The sequence below is a fragment of the Aythya ferina genome (assembly GCF_964211825.1).
Source record: "Aythya ferina genome assembly, chromosome: 5".
In the NCBI taxonomy this organism is placed as follows: Eukaryota; Metazoa; Chordata; class Aves; order Anseriformes; family Anatidae; genus Aythya; species Aythya ferina.
The window spans coordinates 3,084,019-3,101,165 of record NC_140301.1 but is presented as its reverse complement, the minus strand read 5'-3'; the positions used below and the strand labels follow the sequence as shown (position 1 = coordinate 3,101,165).

Here is a 17,147-nt window from a genome sequence, read left to right as displayed (position 1 = left end):
GAACACAAGGACACATCCATTCAATAATGCAGTGCTGGTTCTTAAGCAGAACATGCATGCTGGTTGGGGTGATTTTTGTATGCTTTCCCACCCTGTACAAAAGAGCTCTTTATTTAAACACAAAATGGGAAATCAGAGGGCCTAAGCCTGAGCATCCAGTATGATATCACCTTGTTTACATGAGAAAAAACACAACCGATAGCTCTGTGCTCTCTTTGAGCTTCTAAATAAAGAAATAAATAGATAAAAAACGGCAACGTGTTTTGTGATTCCTTTTGATCGCCAGCTATAAAAGTTCACAGGAAGTTTATGCAACCCCCTCTGACTGGATAGATCTTATCTTCCAAATCCTATTAGCCAAGAGACTCGAAAAAGAAAATGTCAGCCTGGCGTTCATTTGGACACAAAGGAATGACTTCTCTGTGGGATAACTTCTACAATTGGCTTCTTTTATTTCAGTCATAACTGGAACCTTCAAGTTGGCCTGGAGATGTTGTGAAGTGCTGGTAACGTGCTGGGGGTGTCTGTGAGCCCTGCTTAGCATCTCTGGGGAAGAAGGGTACTGGGACACCAGTCCAGTGCTCCCCCAGATCACCTACACCCCACAGAAACCAAAGCCAGCAACAGCATCTGTTTTCTTAGGCATATAATGAGTTTGTCTTCCATGCTCATAACAGCAGGCAGATTTTTCAAGCCACAGACAATAAAGTTATTTTCTTCTCTATTTTGGATAGAGCATATAAACAAAATATTACTTAGAATATACACAGCTCCTTTCATTCTTTCATTCGTGGCCCTCTGTGTGCCTTACAGGTCTGGGTAAATGCCACTGCTGTCTGGCTGCCTGGAACAAAGGCGTTAAGCGGATTTGTGCACGAGGCTGCACATCGCTCCCCTCACAAACAGCGCACGGCTGGGCTCTGCCTGCGAGGCTCTGCTGCCTCCCGTGAGGTTGTGTTTAGGCCCCGCAAGGCAGTCAGGGCCAGCCCAGCTCCAAGGGACATTGGAACTTTTTTTTGTTCCTAGAAAACTATTTGTTTGGGCATGGGAACTGCTGAAGTGAGGCTTGCCTTCTAGCTAGCTTCCAGTGCCGCAGAGGAAATGAAAATCAGTGACAGCGGAGTGGCTAGGACAAGCTTGTGCAAAACAAAAGTCATCCAAAACCAGACCGTGCAGACAGTTCAAAAATATTTGGTGAGCTTCAGAGAGATTTCTGAGTACCCTAGTGCTTCTTGGGTTCAGCAGCGAAGCGTAGTATGGAGATGGCCAAATGAGCCTTAGCCACAGAACTCAGAACTGAAAGCAGCACAGCCCCAACTGCACAGGGCTTGAGCTATCACAGCTGCATTTTTTCAGGAAAGAAGCTGTGTCTCCACACAGTGCCCCCCTGCGCCATGGGGCTGTGCAGAGCTCTTGGAGTCAGCCCTAGGGCTCTGTGTGCCAAGCTCCATTGTGCAGCACAGACATCCCTGAGCAACACGCTGCAGACCACAGAGGAAGCATGTCCCAGCGCTGGGAATTCAGCTCCAAGTGCCTGAGCTCCAGATGAATGCCTTAAAAGCAAGGTCATTCTTCCCCCTCTGGCTCTGTGCATTTTTCCAAAAAGAGGCGGGGAAAGCTGCTGAAGACAGCCCCACATCCATGAAAGGTCTCTCCTCAAACCCTGGTTCAGTCTGCTGGGGAATCACACACCTATTGGTCTCCTCTTCCTCACTAAGAGTAGAAGTCATTATTTAATGAAAAAAAAAAATTATATATATATATATATATATATAAGTAGTAATTTTACTTTATTCTCATCAAAACAGATGCTTCAGGGATAACATTGCCTCTTGCCACTAAAAAGCATAATTTATTCTTTTAATTACAGTATCTCCCATTTTAGAGACAAAAGAAAGGCAAGAATCAATGCTGTGTGTGGGTTGGTTTTTCTAACATCTAACTGAAAAGGGTGGAACTTGGGAAAGTACCAGTACTTTTCTTCCAAGTCTGGGAAAACTATACAGCTTATACAGGCCAGGACACTGTTATGGATATTTTTTGTTTAAAACACTGGATAAGGTCCATGTAGTCACGTGGTGTTCCCCGTTGCTATATACATTGCTTTAAGGGGACAGACAGCTCCCAGGAACTGCTGCTGCTTGCTGAGGACTGTTGAAACCCTACAACACCAGCTGGGCGGTGGCCATTCAGTGGGCAAAGACTGTGCATCAGAAAGCTTGCAAAAGATCTTGGTACCAGTGAAGAAGTGTTGGCAAAAACCCTGCTGTAAGTCTAGATTTCTGGCGCAGCCCTGGCCTGTAACGCCACGAGCACTGACCACCACACCAACATCCTTAGCTCAATGCAGGGCCAGACATCTAAAGGCACTGACTATGCCCGATTAACAGCTGAGATTGAGACAGGTAACTTACCCTCGCAGCTGGGTGTGTGCATGCTCGTTGCAAACACAGGTTAGTGCCCATGATGCTGGAAGCAGCCTATGGAAAATCTGAACCATAAGATTCAAACCATTAAGAGAGTGCATTATAGCTTGCTTCGGGGAAAATTCCCCATTCAAGAACAGACATGCTGCTTACAACTTTAGTTTTCTAATTTCCTCATGTGTGAAAGTCTCATCAGTAAATATGAGAGCCATGTGCTTACTGGAAGTACAAAGCAATGCTCTCCATTTGCCAGAAAGATCTGAAAGGGCCTTTTTGCACATATATATGGGTGAAATCCATGCTGTGAAGGAAACAGAGAAGGGACCCAACAAGGAGTCAGAATAATCAAATGCTGTTCTTGATTTTGACCCCATCCAGTTAACTGACTTTGGACAATGTCCTTTACCTAGTAACGCAATACCTCTTTGGCTTTCTGAACCTCTGGCAACTCAGATGCAAGCATTACTGGAGCAACACAGTAAACTACAGTCTCACCACAAACTTCAAACAATATACATTGTTCTTCACATTTTACAATTCTGTACATAAATCAACCTCCAAGAAACTGTTTTCAGTTTCTTAACCTGTTCCACATCTATGCATTTTTGATACTCCCTTCAGCCTGGAAAAGGCCAAACACGTAGAAGTTTTCTTTGTCATCCCTACCACTGAAATAGAAACTTTCCTCACAATTTACATGGTCCCGGAACACAGCAGAAGTGAATGTAGTCCTGAGGGAATGAAAGATTTAGACCATGTTTTCTCCTGCCTATGCATGAAATTAAATCACAAGTTTGCACCATTTTTCTTAGACAAAGATTTCACCTCTGATCACTCTCTAAAATATTAGTTAGTTACACTGCAAAAATAAAAATAATAATAATAATGTACTGTAGGCCATTTTAAATATCACCTCCATCCAGTTGCATTCAGAATAAGCTGTACCGCATCTGTCTTACAAGCACCTTGACAGTGGTTGAAATCATCCTACCTAGACTGGTGTTTTATCACCAATTTCATCTCTGATTTACTATGGTGTGACCTGGAGCAAATAGCAGCAATTCTAGTACCTCACCTCCTTTCGAGAGGCTCCCAAGTGTAGCTAACATGGCTTGCAAACAAACTCCAACCTAGACAATTCTGTGACTCTGTGAAAAAAAAAAGGTCCTGAAGGCTCTATTCTGTCATTCTGTGAAATGTTCAAAGCAGGATCTTGCATTCCCAGTTCTTAGACATCCAGTGACACTCCTGGAAAGCCAGCAAACCAACAAGGTGGAAACGAAGATGTTTCTAAAGCACAATCCCATTTTACATCCATTTGGAATGGTATTTAAAATACTTTAGGAAATTTAACTCTCTGCTGCAATTCAGCATGAGCCACAGGTACCTGAATCTGTTTTCTGTCTCGGTTTTCTCATCTCTGAAGACCTAGTCATTAATGAAGTTTATTAGAAATACTGTTAGTATAAATGTATTAAACTTCGTAAGGTGGCCTAAGATTGTTGGAAGGAAAGCACTGCTGTATTAAGAAAGAGGCTGACTACACCCCCTTTTAATTATACCACTTTCCCACTACTAACCCCATTTAGGAGGCTGTATTAATACAATCCTCAAATATTTTCACTATACAACTATAAAATCACAAGCTGGGCTAGGGAATGGAAAAGAAATGTCATGCACAGCCAGAGAATGAAAGTCAGCTGCCTGAACACTATCTCCCGGATAAAAGAGCAAGCCCATTAACACGGGAGGGTGATAACCCCCCTCCCCCCCCAACATGCAGCACAGCACCTCTGAAAGCAAAAACAACAACAGCAGGCATTTGAGATGGAGAATGGAGCAGACTGCTATGACTCATATGCTGTACGTCTAGTCAGTGAAAAATCTGGCAGAAGTGTTCTGTTTGACTATGTCTGTACATTCCCAAGAGATTTATAGCTGCTTATTAAATCATCTGTTCCTGTTAAAACCAAAGAAACTGTATATGTTTCACTGGATTTTACATCTGGTAGAAAGACCTATTAACCATTAATACAGAGTAGAGGCTTTTCTATTGGATGAGCCACTCGAAAGCTTTTAAGACCTTATTTGTGACAGGAAGTAAAATCTACCAAGGGATGGGCTGCAGGAGGGGGTCTGAAACCTGCTGCAACAGTGGATGGGTCTCCTTTACTGGCATCTCTGTTCTGCCTCGTTCTTCAAAATCAGGAGGGTCTTTGGAGTGAAAAGTAGTTTCTAATGAGGAAAGAAAAGAAAACAAGTAGTTTCCACAGAGAAAGCAGTCATGCCTTCAAGAAAATGCCTGGCTTGAGACAGGGTTTGTAGAGTAGTTTCACAGAGCACAGTGACACACACACACACACTGTTACAGGGCATCTGTCAAACTGCAAGGAGAGGACAGTGGTATCAACCAACTAACTCTTCTTCACACTAAGCTCAGGAGCTGGAGGGAAAACACCTCTAGCCCTGAAGTTTCACCTTAAAACCCAGTGAAAGGGGTCAATTTCAATCCACTCTATTAAGCTGAAGCAAGCTGTTTGTTATCTCAAAGTGCTCTGCAGAACATCTCCACCCCTACCCTTCACACACATTCTCCATTGAAAAAAACCTGCACAGACAACACACTTTCCTTCTCCCCTCCCCAGTTCTTACTTTTTGTTCATTTTTCACCCTTGGGCACATCCACAGCTTTGCTGTCTGAGATAGCCATCTAAAAACAGTAGTGTATAAAGATATTATTAAATAGGAGCTATTTTCTGAGGTGTACATGGGCTGAACATTCAGAATGCCTAGAAGGTAGGAAAATTCTACACACTTTATATTAACCCCTTAAAAATAAACAAAAACCTAGGCACATTTGCTAAGCATCTGAGAATGCAGAAATACTGCTTCGGTGCCGAGACTGTAACAGGGATATGCTTTAAAAACGTCCTTCTGGCTCCAACAAATGGTGCATCTAGCTCAAACTCTGCCTTCAAATGCTAGTCAGAGCAAGTCCATGAACCCAGCGGCTTTCTGTCCATTTTCCTTTGTCCATTTGAGACTGCAGGCTGTGGGTAAACAGAGCTGAAAAGCAGCAAGATTTGCAAAATTTTGCTAACAGTGCATTTGTTACTCTCGCTGTACAAATGAAACGTTATTAAGTCTGTAAAGTGAAACATGACAGAAAGCCATGTCTCAACTCCCATACTTAGCATTAAAGTCAGCAACTTGGGAGTTTTGCAGCACAATAATAAAACCAAGACCCATACCAGCTCACGCATAGAGAATGCCCAAAACCCACAAGCAAGGGAGCTGCTCACCACCACCACTGCCCGCGGGTGCGGCTGTGGCAGATTTGCCAGCACACCCTGGATGGGGGGACACAAAACGACGGGTTTTCTGCACATTTCTCTTTCATGTTTTTGAACTGCTGCCTTGTAAAAGTCAGTTTGCTAAAAAACATGACAAGATAATGGTAGGTCCTGCTGGATCTGCACAGCCTATGCTATGCCAAACTGATTTCTGCAGTAAATCATGTGCATTCTCAAAACACGAAGGCAGGGCTGTACAACTCTGGGAACAGCTCTATACCATACATTTATTTTTGTCCAAAATGACAAGAAGTCTGTCTGCCCTTGTTTTTTCTCTTTCTTATCTCTCTGTTGAACTGTCTACAATTTAGCACACTGAATCAATGAAGGAGGAGCAAACATGCATGGTAAATGTGAAATCCCGGGACTCTATGGAAGCCTGAGTCAGCAGAGCTACTCTTGCTAGTAGCAACAACCCACAGCTGCATGGACCCCCACCATCACTGGTTACTGTGACAGGCAGGAAGCTGACCCTCTGGGGTATCAATTGGTCATTGACAAATTAAGGCTGATTTAGTATTTTTCCTTTTTAAAAAGAAAAAAAAAAAAGGGGGGGAAACAGACACACAATAAAACAACATTGCACATGGGAGAAAAACAAGCAAACACTGAATTATGTCAATATCTATAATGGGTACAACAATACCACGGCTCAGCCCACTCAGGGTGAGACATGATGACTAAGGCAAACCACCCCAACAGCACACTGCCCAGCAAGCCTTGGGCTAGTCAGACATTACAAGTCTCAGATGGTAGTGATGGAAAATCAAGGGTGTCATTTGACCCTGAATAATCTTCTCCATATCTTTTGAGTTGGTTCTCCTTCCTTAACGGGAAGGCAGTTAATTAGCGTAACTTAACTTTCTTGCTCTGTTTCAACTTTGCCCTCTGCCACACACGCATTCACGCTGGAACGCACAATCAGTGAACTTCGAGCGTACGTGAGCCTGGGACAACTCATCCCCCACCAACACCACAGTATCAGTGGATGTGTCACCCCACTCCCACCCTCAGACACACGTCCCCAGTGATCCAGCCACGTAAAAAGTGTTTTCATAGCATTGCAAAAGAGAGCTTCGCACTGCTAGGGAGGAGGACTGATCGCTGTATTTCATAAGCACAGATAGTGCTGCCCCCTCTCACTGGGGAAAACACCATATGAGAAGAGTCATGAGAACTACTGCAGCCTTCCAGACCAGCGTGAAACCTGAGTCAGCCCTTAAGCAAGCTGCTGAAATCAATGCTTAGCTTTCAAGCACATGGTCAAATATTTGGCTGAGCTGGGACCATCCTCAAGTGTGGGATGCAGAATCCCACTCGATGGCTGCTCCAATGAGAGGCTACAGAAGTGCTCCTGATATATAATAATGCAGTAATTTATGGGGGCGCATTCTCCCTTAACCAGAACCTCAGACTCATCTGTTCTCCACAAGCAGTTGTTTCATGAGGACTGCTGCTGTGCCCCACATCTGCAAACAGCTGCCAGCCACAATAGGAAATGGTTTACACTGATTGAGTATATTTCTGAAACCCCACCAATTCTGCTCCACAAGAAGTAAAAAATACACCAGTAATAAGAAAACCCAAGAGAATTTGATCATCTTCATTCTGTGCCTTCGCTGAGAAGCAAGGATCTTTGTTTTCTTTTTCAGACCATCCTGTTATTCATGCAGGGAATTACAGAGCTAACCAATTCTATAAATGGCTCTGCCCTGAACCTCATGGTTTAAGTTTAGGTTGAAAGATCATTCACATGTGAAGCATGACTCTTAGGTGGCAAAGGAAAGCCATTCTGATTCCCAAAAATTTCATGTTTAGCTTGTTTTAACTGTACTGATCTGCTGCCTCACAAGTCCTTGCTCCTCAAAGTCATTGAGCGGTGGATGTCAGAAGAAAGAGATCCTGGAATCCTTAGTTAGAAAGAAAGGTCACCTACATTTATGTGCAAGCACAGAGCTGAGGGCCAGGCGCTCCCACCCCCTTGGCACCCAGCTCACACTGCTCGCCTGTGAGCACCCATCACATCCACACAATTGAAGCCCGTTGCCCCTGGTGAGTGTGTGGGCAGGATAAGCCTTCTAAACCCTAAATTTAAGCACTAATATGGTACTGCTGACCTACCCAAAGTTACACCAAACTCTCAATGCCACGGTACAGGATTATAATACTTACTAATGAGTCGGATTATCTCCTGTAGGGGACTAACTGTCTCCTGATGCCCACACAGCTGTGAGTACTACTTGCAGACTAAGATCACTGATGAAAAAACTGCCTGTAGAAGACTTTTTCAAACAAAACATATATAAAGGCAAAACAGCATTAATCTCATAACCTGAAGGTAATGCAAGGTAAGTTGTGTTAGATGTCTGCAAAGGCACTGCAACTACCAAACAGAGGCAGCTTCATTAAGTAGGCAGTAGCAAGTTTTGAAGTTACTGTTCATGCCTACAATTAGCCAAGGCTTCAGATGCTGAAGTACCTGTTTGAACCTGCCAACTGGTTGCTGAAATGACTGATAAAAAACCTCTATCCACAGACACCTGAAGACAGAAGATTGCTCTTGTCATTAATGAGTCCACAAAAATGCCAACATCATACCAGGGGCTGGGCTCCAAGGCTGACCCGCAGAGCATTCAGCCATGGAAATATAAACACAGCACACTGGTGACCTGCCCTGTTCTAAAGCTGTGATGACACAGTCAAATAACAGGCTGTTGGAAAACCACCACCAGAGTGACCAATTACACCCTTCTCATTTGGTTATTACTGATGCAAAGACCTTCTTCCTGCATGCCTTATTGTCTGAATCCACATGCAACTTTCTATGAACTTTGTATCCTGGAAGGCTTGTTTTTTTGGGGGGTGGTTTTGTTATTAGGTATTTGTTTTGTCTCTCTCTTTTTATTTTTTTTATTTTTTATTTTTTTTTAGCAGTTCAGTGCTTTCAGCTCCAGCTTGCATTCTACCAAATAAAACTGGGTATCCATTGAAAAGCACATGAAACCTCAAAACACTTTGCTCCAGTTAAAAACTTGGAAAACAAATTGGTCTAGGCTCATGTGGGTAACTGGCATTAAAAAATAATAATTAAAAAAAAAATAAAGAGGACTCTATGCACAATCACATCTGACTTCCCACAAAGTTTGACTTCAGAGCTACAGTTGCAGGCAGGGAGTGCCTGGGCAGCCAACAGCCCCGATCAAATGCCCCTGCTCACCTTCATACCTCAGAGCACTTACTGGAACAGGAGCAAAATGGAGAACGTGGTCAGGAAAGATACATTAGACTGAGGCAGGAAAACACTTCCAGCCTGTAAGCTAACGCCTCATTTTAAATGGAAGACAACATCAGTGAGAAATTCTCTCTGAAAAGTTATTCCTCTCCTTTTTTTTTCTTTTTCTTCCTCCCTTCTAGTAAAAGTATGCTTTAGACAAATTGTGTACAGTATGTGCATTCTTCCTGCATGGAAATCTTTGCCTGTTATTAAAATCAAATGCAAGACAAACAACAAAATATCCACTTTTGATGGGTCTGCTTGTCATGCCAAGGCCCCCAGCTTCCATTCTCAGGGATTTACTGAAATATTTGTTTAGTTACACAGAACTGGAATTCTGGACTACCAGCTTCTCCCCTGGCAGGATCTTTGGCCTTGCAAGGGGTTGGTAGCAATATTAAATATATTTCCAGTGACATCAGTAGGAAAGTAAATATGCAGTAAATAGTAAGTTATTCAAAGCTATGAGTTTGGCTGTCCCTTCTAGCTACTCATCTGTGTTAAGGACAATGAAAGACATCACCTCATTCCCCCAGGATACAAGGCGCTGGATCCCTTCCATTCAGGAAATGTCACCTCTTCAACACTCTGCATAGATGCAGTTACTCTCCTGTAGTGCCCATCAACAGCTGGAAGGAAGGTTGAGGCACACTTATCTCCTACTTTCCTACAACACACTAGAAAGTAGACAATGAGAATAAAAAGGAGTTTGTACTACTAGGCTTAAGTATTTTCATGCCTTGAGACAACTTCTTGAGAAACTTTTTTGAGAAAATTATCTAAACAAATAAAAAGAAATAGGTACAGGTAAATGTTGATCTCCTCCTACTAGCATTGTACATTGCAAGCCTTTGGGACTCACGTTTCCAAGTTTTTCCTCGTAGGTATAAAAGATAGAAAGGGTCAAGATTTTCTAATAATCATTGAACTCCAGGAACCTGGGCCTTAAAAGAGGAAATAAAAAAAATCACATTGAAATGAAAAAAAATTTTTCCTTCTTTATTCTTGCCAACTCCACCAATTTTATTGTGATTTTTTTTTACATCACCTGCCATCTCCCACACAACCACACTATGTAAGAGTGCACTGTGACAGAACAATCCTCTCTTGAGCTTTAAATGTTCTTAGCCACTGTAATTATACACAGAGCAATCATGAACTGCTTCACTTGCCAGCTAAATACAACAGCATGTGGACCACAACATGGCAGCCCTTAAAGGATGCATAAAGATGAAGAAGAGTGAAAAAATAAATCAGCTAGGCTGGTATTTGAATACTGAAAGGCCAGACCAGCACACTCCAACACCAGTGTCCACATTGCTATATTTAATGACAAAAATGAGAGACTTTTGATAACCATGTGTAGTTTCAATGACAGCTTTCTCTTCCTGACCGAAAGCTGACAACTACTTCTTGCAGGCTGCTGCCAGCATCCTGGGGGCCTGATGAAGCCACAGTCTGCCAGGAGAAACAGGCATTCAGGATGCAACAAACCCCATGTTCTGCAGAGACCCCACATCCAAACTGCTGAGGGTCAGCTCTTCCCTGTCCCACACCTCCTGGGTTTGAGGAACCACAGGAATCCATACCCTAGAAATGGTATTACTGGAGATGAAAATCAAGAACTTAGAAGGTTCTTACATCTTAGAAGGTGCATGAGGTTTCACACCATCAAAACTTACTGGTATCTTCCTGTAGCAAATATCAACATATTCATCTACACATCAGTTTGTCCTTGATAGGTTACAGTTTTTGAGAACATCGACTTTCCAATCACTAGTTCTACTCATAGCCCACTCCACAGTCATTCCTGCACTTATTGTTTCCAAATAAATCATTATGTGCTGCTTATAGTTCAAGCTTCACTTCCCCTAAATATCCCTCTTGACTGCCAAAATGCATGCAACTGAAAGACCTTTCTTCCAGATTAAACTGCAAGCAAGCAAGCTGCTCTATGCTCCTGAACTAAACAACCTGATCAGGACTCTTAAAAATAGCCACACAGAGCCCCCAGAGGGGGCACCTTCAGCCCCAGGGAAGATCCGTGTACATCTCACAATCCCAAGGGACCAGGGCACGTCTGATGTTCCCTTCTCTGGAGAGGCCCCACACTACAGCTGGTGGCTGTGTGAAAGAGCGCTGCCGAGGCACAGATCAGCCTATGAATATTTCTTTTTGGATCTATAGCTCCCTTTGAATTCTCTCATAATTGCACCAGCCTTGCGCACACATGTTCATTGCCTGAGCCGTGGGTGGGAGATGCATCTGGCGCCTGCTCTATGCAAGCCACACAAGGCTGCATTCTCCAGACCAATGCAGGCCTTTCCACGGGCTTCTCCAAGAGTGGGACCAGACCAGTTCCTCCATTTTAAAGAGCATCAGGACCATGCTGAATATTTCCAGTCAAACACAGTCAAGCAGGCTAACGCTGCAAGCCTAGGAGAGGAGCCTGCTCAGCAGGGTTTTTCCACAGGCTCGCTAGGCAGAGTTCACTCCCTGCACTCAGCACCCATTTTATTCTGATTGACTTGAGAACAATTTAGACAGAAACTAGCCATGAGCAATCCTAGGCCAGAAATTAGAAGAATATTTCTAACTGGCAATACTAGCAAAATACTCAAATGGCTTTCCAACAAGCAGAACTACAGGGTCAAAGCGGTACCTGCTGTGTCATTTGTAAGGGATACATCCACCTCCCAATAGCAAGGCATCGGCCCTAATGGCCCATGAGGACCCTCCTAGGGTTGCCGACACCTGGGGCACCCCAGCAGGGCTGTAGGGCAGGCAGATCACCTCCCCACAGCAGGAACCTGCTCCCACCACACCCCAAGCCCTTCCTGCCAGCACAGCTTAGGAACACTACACAGCTCGACACCCATCAAGAGGAAACTGGAGCAAAGAGACTCTGTTTTCCGAGGTGTTTGAGCTCATGTTGCTTGGAAATTGCGATCCCTACTAATTTGCTACATGCCAGTGAAGTCAGTGTTGGCACTGGTATTGGGCTGGAAAGGCTGCCCAAGGGGTGATGCTTGGGTCAGCAGAGCACGCTCCTCCCTCCCCAGCTCTCATCCACAGGCATGCCGCTGCACCTGGGCTTTCAGCAGCTCGATTTAATATTCAAAACAGAACCACATGCTGAACCAGATTTATTTTTATGCTCCTATCTCATGTAGGCAGAATGTCAACTAGCCCTAAAGAAACAGATTTGGGAAAAAAATCTTTTCTCCCACCCTTCCAAATCTTACATTCACTCAAACTCTTTGTTAACATGGCAAGAGTAATGGGATAGCAGGGACTGGTATTAGAGGTGGATTTTGGAGAAAGAAGAAGTATCAGAACATACTTTTCAGAGTCATTCAGCATGTTGCTTTTGACCCATGGAGGAGCTTAAGAAGTAGCAGCTATGCCGGCATTAGAGCAGCTTTGGGGAACTGGGTCACTGCTGTTCCTGATGATTAATTCCAGGCCAAGATACTGATCTGGTTCAGACAAAGTTCAAAACATCCCTGTTTACACAAACAGATGTAGCGAACAGGAAAGACACTCTTGCAAGCTAGCATCTTTCCTTTGAACAGCAATATTGCATCACAGAAAAATATGATTTCCTGCTTACAAAAAGGGTTGATGGTAAATTCAATTATTCACACTTATCGAGGCTCTCAGCTATGTAGATTTTCCTAGATAACCTGAAGTTAAAAAAAAAAAAAAAAAAAAAAAAAAAAAAAAAACAGAAAACATATTTTGAGTTTGCTATCCTTGGGGAAACAATTTCCAAAATCTTCTGCCAGTTTCACTAAACACAACGTGACAGGGAGGTTATCTGCTGCCCCATGGTAAAACTGGAACTTCAACAGAAATCTTTGCTCAGGATGCACAGCAGTCAGTCCTTGTGAGCACTTTGGCCTGACGCTGCTCTGCCTGTTAGGAGCACGCGCTGGAGACGCTGCAAAACGGGAGCCCAGCTTGGGAGCTTTTTTATTTTGGTTTTTGAAGATTCACTCCTCTTCCTTATAAATCATCCAGTTAAATGGAAGAAAAATACTTTCTTTTCTCTACATAGATAGAATGATCTAATCATTTCCATGGGTATTAAAATGGACAAGAATATTGAAGCAAGTTGCACTGCTTTCAACATTTTGTTCATCAAAAAGTAAAGATTTGGTGATACAAAATACATGCTGAAATATTTTACTTGTAAATAATTAAGGACACGTTTTTCCACAGCATTTTCTAAAATGAAGTGTATTAATATTTCTTTTCAAAATTAAAATAGTACTTTGAAGTTTAACTGAAGCTTAATTTCAAAATAATAATAAAAGAGACACAGTAATCCATATTATAATTCAAGAAGAAAAAAAATATACAAATTACACGTTATCCTGAAATGAATCTTCTCTTTTCCAGTTCAGACAGGGAAGCCCCCAAAACATCAGTTAAGTCCTTGCCTCGTAGCAATGTACATGAGTGCTAACCTCACTGCCTTTCCTGTGCTTGGCAGTAATGCACACATGCAGAATCCAAACTCTAACTTTTAAATATAGTATCTTTCTGAAAAACAAAATACCTTATGCAAGTAACGATCTTTTACTTACTCAGTCATGTAAAGAGGCAACACCTTGAATGTTCAAATGAAAGAACCGGTCCATTTGCAGCGATCCATATCCTGCATAGCAAACACCACTTCTCAAAAAAAGAAAAGCCAAAGAGAAAACCTTGTTCATTAAAATAAAACAAACTATACTCCACTTCCCAGGCAGCAACATTGCTATTTCCTATGAGCTTGACCCAAAGTCTACTTATTCAAACCATTAGAACAACAGCCCCCTATCTCAGCAGACTTCAACTCAAAAGCTGCTTTCAGCATTACACACAGTTCTGCACAACAGACTCATGCGACACCAGAGAGTTTCACTGTTGCCTGGTAAACCTGGACAATTCATATTTTCTTGCTGAAGTGTAGATAGTAAAGACTACCACTGATTGTCTTCAGAAATATGTTGTTTCTTCAAATAACCATGCAAAACGTCTTACGGTGTCACTGCCTGAACATTCTGGTTTGTGACATTTTTTCCCACATAAGGTAATGAAGGCACTTTGATCACCAGCCTCTAGAGCCTTGGGTGGTCACCCTGGTCACCTTACCTACAAAATACGTGCTTATTCTCTGTGTGAGGAAAACGAGAGGCAGATAGTAATACACAGTAACAGTGGCTGGCATTGGTGCCCTGGGAGTCCAGGGTGAAAATCTTGAGGACGAAGAGATATCTTGTATGTTCTCTCTATAAGAAAGCTTTAAGGTTGCAAATTCTGTCTAATGTTGCTTTGTTGCAACACTAAATGCTTGCCCGAAGAACCTAAATTCAGTTTCCCCGAAGGATGCTCTGTTCTGCAGATAGTGGTACATAATAATTCAAAAGGTCTTTAATGTAATAAAGAAAATACTTTGAGCAATGCTCAGCAACAAGCCCAAGCCATATGGGACTGTAGGTGATATGGATCAGAATCCAGAAGTTTAAATCATTAGATTTCTGGATGTGGTGAAATTAGCCAGGGCCTGTCACTCAAGCAAACCTTCCCACAAGGTTCATAACACAGGAAATGTTGGGGCTAAGAACAACAACAAATGCAAGAAGATAAATATTATCTGAAACTGATCAAGTACTAACCATCTGAGAAAGATTATGTCAGCCTCCCACGTGTGGGTTCTTTATCAAAAAGGGTGCAGTGCTATACTCTCAAATAACAGATGTGAGTGGCACATTGATTTGAATTTAAGATGCGAGCTCTTTGATTACTCTGCTCAGTTTCCTCAGAGGGACAGTGCAAAAGGGTTCCCAGTGCCAGAGGAACTCCTACTGAGGGCTGCTTATACATGGTCCACCTTCCGTATGTAAACAGGATCAAGTGCCTTGCTATAAGCTTTTCCAAGGAAGCAGCACCGTTCAAGAAATAAAATAACTTTTAAGAACCCACAGGTGTTCCCCTAGAGCCCTCTTGCAATCACATCCAAAGCTTTGGATCCCAAAGGTTGAGACATGACTTTGGCACAAAACCCAGTGAGCTATAAACACAGAGACAATGAGAATGGTGCAAGACCAGGAGCATCTCCTATGAGGAAGACTGAGAGATGAGGCACACACCACCTCTGCTTTCAGACCACCTCCCCCTCAAGCAATGATTTAAGAGTGTCTGAATACATTTAGTAATATAGAAACAGCCTGCTCTACTTCAGAATATTCCACAATATTTCCCGTTGTTTTCTGCAGAAATTCTGGTTTGCTGGCTGCAACTAAGGATCTTGGGATTTTGCTCGACACTTATTCTTAACAAACCATCAGCTTTTCAGGTGCTCCCCTGATACCTCTGACGTTTCCAGTGTCTGTCGAACACCATGTCCCTCAAGTCCCACCTGTTAAAGGTCCATTTGTGCTACAAAGCCACAGGGTGGCTCCAGTTCAGGGGAAATTTGCTGAGGCATTAGCTGTATAGCAGAAAGCTGCGCTGATTGCTTCCCAACATGAAAATGAAGGAGTTTCCTGTCCACATGCATGGGGTTGTTGGAAGTAGTTGCTGTTGAAAGGCAAAAACTTGCGGTACAATCAGTTCGGTGCCAGTTACACGTGATCATAACTGATGGCCAGGTCCTTCAAGGAGCTTAATTTCTTCAGATCCTCCATCCTCAGGATTTCAATGGGCAATCCCCCAAAAGAACCCACAAATATCCAACCCCACTATGTTTTCTCAGACCCACAGACAAAACAGGTATTTCAGCTGTTTGAGGGCAGCTCCAAAACACTCACCAAGACAAAACTTGAACAGAATAAATACAGCTCACTAGTATGAACACTATTATTTCCAGCTTCACTCAGCATGACACAGCTGCCTGCAGAAAAATCATTTGATTGTTGTGGGGTGCACAAGCCCTAAGGCAAACAGTAACTCCAGGAAGAAAAAGAGCTGCCAGGCTTCTCTCTCTCTCTTTTTTTCTTTGTTCTAAGCAATGTAGCACATCCTTCAAATACCAGAGACTTGCGTCCTTCTGTCCAAATTAACTTACTTACCAGCTCCTCTGACTTTTGCCTGTAGTCTACCGGCTGTCAGGTTCAACCTCACTAAGAACAGTCGCAATGCTCTCCTCTTCCACCCTGTATAAGCACCCCCCCATGCCAAAATGTCACAATTTAAATAATGAAGACAACAGCAGTGTTCTACCTACAGCACAAAATCCTAGTGCTTCTTCAAATTCTGCTCATTTTTCCTTTGGTCCCTGTATTGAGGGCAAGTTTGGGGAACATGTTCCACACAGTAAAGTCTTTCCTACATACTCAAGCATGTGAAATTTTTCTCAAGGCTCTTATTTTGCACCTTTCCTATCTATTTTATACATTTTCCAAGCAAGCATGTTTGTATTCTATCCCCTCTCCCCAATAAAATCTTCAAAATTACTTCATTATCGTTCTTCAACTACTTCTTCATTATCGTTCTACTTCAACTACTTCATTACCATTCTTCAACTACTGTGTTAAAAATATTCTTTCGTCACGGTGATAATACCACAGCTAGAGTACCAATGTGCAGCCCAGTATTTTCCCCTTTGTGAATCTTTCCTCCCTCAATGTGATTAACTTTGTAGAGTCATTGGAGCAGAGAACGATTGCTTTACATTTTCATCAGCATCTAGAATGGCAGTCTTTGAGGTGAAAACCAGCATCAGGAGTTTTATGAAAACAGACACAGGAAGTATACGTCTCTGTATCTTCTTGAAGCATCATCCTCTCATGAAATCAAGCATTGAGATTTTCACTGGATTCGTGTTTAAGGATAAGGATGGAAAAAAAGCTATAGCAGGGTTTTGCTCTATCCTCATAGGCACTCTTAGGCCTCATACACAACAGCTGAGACACACTAGCTTTAACCTCCTGAAAACTATTGCTGTTGATGCATTTTCTTCTGACCAGGGAGGTCAGGGATATTTTTTGGCCAAGACCCTTAATGACCTAACAGCACTAGAGGCAAGCTAGAGACAAACCTTTTTCAGCTATTCGTCTGCATTCTTCAGGCATGAGGAAAGAAGAGAAAGCACTGAACTATGTA

At 42.7% G+C, this 17,147-nt stretch overlaps 1 protein-coding gene across 5 annotated transcripts in view; it reads right to left on the bottom strand.

Annotated features, from left to right (window-relative positions):
• The window catches only part of DENND2B (DENN domain containing 2B), a 160,805-nt gene that overhangs the window by 128,187 nt on the left and 15,471 nt on the right, over positions 1–17,147 (bottom strand). Inside the window, exon 1 of one of the 5 annotated variants that reach the window (XM_084521617.1) lies at positions 4,538–4,662. The exons of the other annotated variants lie outside the window; for them this stretch is intronic. The gene's annotated coding sequence lies outside the window, so the exon portion shown is untranslated. Of the gene's footprint in view, positions 1–4,537; positions 4,663–17,147 lie in introns of those variants that run through there. 5 annotated transcript variants of the gene reach the window in all.